The sequence below is a fragment of the Hipposideros armiger genome, unplaced genomic scaffold (genome assembly GCF_001890085.2).
Source record: "Hipposideros armiger isolate ML-2016 unplaced genomic scaffold, ASM189008v1 scaffold_387, whole genome shotgun sequence".
Taxonomy (NCBI): Eukaryota; Metazoa; Chordata; class Mammalia; order Chiroptera; family Hipposideridae; genus Hipposideros; species Hipposideros armiger.
This window is the reverse complement of record NW_017731737.1, coordinates 1,063,146-1,067,385: the sequence shown is the minus strand read 5'-3', so window position 1 is coordinate 1,067,385 and position 4,240 is coordinate 1,063,146.

The window sequence follows — 4,240 nt, the reverse complement described above, 5'->3', positions numbered from 1 at the left end:
CCCAGTATTATAATTTTAATACAGTTTTTTTTCCTTTCTTAAAATGTGTACACTTTTTTTGTCACCTTCTATATATATGTTTCTGATTTCATTTTGTTTTCAATTGTTCAGATTAGATTACTTATGTTTTTCATAAAGTTCTGAGTTAAAGAACCTCTCCATGTATTGTTGTACATAATTAGATATCCATTATAGGCACTCAGTCCACCTTTGTGGTTGAGTTCTTGTGCCAGGAATTAAAAGCTCTCTGTATAGAATGTTTTTGCTACAAAATTTGATTTGTAATTTCTGCTTTTCTATGTTGTCATAGTAAGGTGAAATTCATAGTCTTGCCAAGAATTTTTAGGGTTGCTACTGTCCAGTCTTGCTTGAGACTGAGAGTATTTCCTGGGACACTGGACTTTCAGTGTGAAAATTGGGGACAGTGCTTGGGCAAAGTGGGGGAGTTGGCCACCCTAAATAGGTCTGAACATTTGAATCTCTGGAGCCTTTCTCCTCACATAAGTTAGCAGCTACATTATTTTTTCTATATTTGAGCTATTATATCATTTGGACAAGGAAAAGAGTAGGGCAACTAAATATTTACTTGAAGAAATAATGAAAAGGAAGAGAAATATTTGAAAATTCCATAAGTGACTCACTCAGTTTTTGGATCTATTGTCGTGCCGCTGTTTTTTTGACTATGTTAACTGGTCTGGTTCTAAAAGAACTCAAGTCACTGCATTTATCTGTAAGGTTTAGTTACCTTTTATTAGAAAGAAGCCCTGCTGTTAGGGCATCTGGTCAGTTTCTCATGGTTATAAACCAACAAGAATATAGGACTCCAGCCACACATCTTGGGCCCAGTTGGTTCACTGCCACAGCGTTGCCATTCTGGTCAGCAACTGTTTTGCTTTGTAATTAAAATGTTGGTGAGTTAAGTTCATCAGGTTCAGTAACTTGTAGATCATGAAAGAAAAAAAAATCAAGAGAAATTTATTTCACCACATGAGTCAAATAGCTAAGAAAGAAAAGGAACAAAGATGTAACCCTGAAAATGCACTTACCTTTCTGTGATGTTTCTTAGAGTCCCATTGATTTATTTGAGCTTGCCAGGATGTTCCTTTTTTAAAAGACCTAATTTAGTAACAGTGTGGGATTTTCCAAGGTTTTCACTCCCCTCAGATTGCATTTTCATTTGCTCTTGCAATAAAGGCCTCTAATGCAGAAGCATCACAATTGAACTCAGCGTGGGAGTCTCTCTAAGTAGGGAGAAAGTGCCATATATCTTTTTGTCTTGTATGGAACCTTTACAAAGTCGTTAGGTACTAAAGATGGAGAGCAATTTAGCACACATTGCAATTTATTATCGATATTGACCTCCTTTGCTTTTTTTTTTGTTCAGTGGCGGTTGTGCTTAACTGATTTTATTTTTTATAACTCACAAGAAAAAAAATCTGTATTTGGACTTCTGCCTTAATTTGGCCCTCTAGATTCTATTGGGTTGTCAGACAAGTCATGATGTATTTTTCCTATGTTTTTCGTTGCAAGAATGTGTTATGACCTTTCCGACAACCCAATAATAAGGTTAAATTTCATTTCTTTATTTTGAACTTGGGGAACCCTAACATTTTAGGCTGAGAGTAAAAAGTTTCAAGCAGGGCAGGGTAGCCCCAACTAGGAATATGGCCATGAAATAATTTATCATCTACACCCGGGCGATTTTCAGAGTGAAAGGGATTGTTATTAATAATTATGCTTGGACATCCTGGTACAAACCAAGTTAATCCCAAACAAGGACTTGCAATCACACTTAATGGCCTCTAGAGGGCGCATTATAGCCCTTAACTCCAAATTACATTAAAGAGGGTCCAAGAAAAGAAAGGAAGGCTGAGGAATTACTTTTCATGCTACTGGCGAACCTGCTCCTACAGGACAGAGGTAGACTAGGAGCTCCATCTTCAAACCACTCTCAACTTAAGAGAACGAAGGGAGAAAACATAACAAATATTTGTCAGTTACTCATCAAATGCTAGGTATGGGACCAGGTTCTGGAAATACAACCTGAGCCAAAATAGAGTCCTTGTCTTCCCAGAGATTATCATTTTACAAGTAAGACATGAATTAATGAAACAATTGCAAAATTGTTTGATTACAAAATGAGATAAAAATATAAACAGCAATGCACAGTCCTGTGAGAAGAAGAGTAAGGGAGGGCCCCAACCAAGCCTAGTGGTCTAGGAAAGGTTTTCCTGAATTGAAGTTAAGTGATTAAAGGGGTAAGGATGCCCCCATTGGCTAGGCTTGGGTTCTGCTCAATGGGAATAGCTCCCTTACCAGTTGTCCCCTATGGCTCTGGAGTTTGCTCATTGGAAGTTCCTTTCTATTCAATTTGCCTTCGTAGTTATGTCTGAAGGGAAATTAGGAAATACGTCTTTCTTGGAGGTTAAGCAGGGTTCTCAGCCTGCTTTCAGCCAGTACAAGGCTGAGAACCCAGAAGTCACGTTGTGAGTTAATTAGGCACTGTGTCTTGTAGTCTGATGCTTCTTTTGACCATACAGTTCTCTTAAGAACTTGGGTTAGCTTTTTATGTACATAGTTGGTTGTAATTAGCTCTGCATGTAAATAGTTAAAATCCAGATTTTTAATAAAACAAGTATCTCTTTCTCACTTTCTCTCTCAATGTGTTTTGCTGGTGATTTGAGTCTATCACTTTCCTTAAGATAGCTGTACTTTTAGGTTCTTACTTGAGTCATAACTAATTCAGAGAATTTTCTTCTGGGTGCCTAGAAGACCATGGATTTTCTTTCATTTCTTCTTCTTCCTTCTTATTTTTTTTTTTTACAAATATGCCTTCATTTGCTTCTTATTCTCAGGGAGACTGAGTTTTAATCAGCCATTGTTTTTCAAGGGTCTTCTTAGTTATATCTTTCAATTTTTAGAAATGACAACCTGTTACATCTTCTACCCTACGTTTCCTGGAATTTCAGGACTTTCTCAATCATCTTTCAAATGTGTTGGCAACCTTTTCAACTCTTTCCTGAACTCATTTCATTTTGTAGTGCCTTGTCAAATGCAACTAAGTCAAGCTATTCATATCCTCTCTTCCTACTTCTACAACCAAAGACAAAATGTACATTAGGTACATCATTTGCTTTCTAAGATATAGCAGATGATAATTTTACTATTAGCTTTCCACTGCAAATAGGTGTCACCATGTTTCCAGGCTTCATTAGTAATTTCCTCACCATCCACTACATGACACTCCAATACCAATATTTTGTTTTGTTTTTGTTTTTGTTTTGTTGTTGTTAGAGCAGCATTTCACTTTTGGGTATCACTTTCTGAGTAATCAGGTTAGCTAAATTAGGTTATAATAAATAGCACTCCAAATATCAGTAGCGTTACAACAATGTATTTCTTATTCATGCCACTTGTCCATCATGGGTCAGTTTAGCTCTTTTCTCCAGAGTTCAGAGTAATAGAGCATGCATTATCTTGGATATGGACAAGTGGAACCGTGGATCAACCAACGGTTCTTAAAGCTTCTGCAGGAAAGTGTCAAAGGCCACTTCCTGTCACATTTCATTGGCCAAATCAACAGAATGAGGTGATTATTTCTTCATCAGAATGGGATCCAAAAAGAAGTTACAAATTTTGGGAAAATGGGGCTATGAGGTCAATCACTGTTCCTGTCTCCCTCCACCTCATCCAGGCCACCCACCATTTCAGCCCATGCTCTCTCTTTAAGAACTGTCCCCACTCTAAATTCTTTGTTCAAAATATTATGGACAGGTTATAAATGAGTATATTTAATATAAAAGAATTTACCTATGTCTATTTACCAGTAGTCCAACTTCCTATTAGAAGATAAAGAGCTAGAAAAGCAAATGAAATTAATATTAAGTTTTATGCTTTTCCCATAAATGTTATATACTTTAAAGGATTATGTAGGTTTATATTTTCAATATGTTTAGAAGATAAAAAATATGATTCATATATTTTGATATGCAAAGTATAAATAAAGGAAAGAAAAGAAGGAATATAGCTAAAATATAATCTGAATTAATTACATATTTCATGAAACTAAATGAGTAACAATTTATAATTTTATACGTAATTTGTATCAAAACTACTTCTATCACTTTAAATTAATGAGAGATGATGGAGCATGATGCAAATGTTTGAATTTGAAATCATAGGATTGTAGAACTGAACCTTAAATTTAGTATTTATTAGCTGTGTGCATTGGACAAATGAT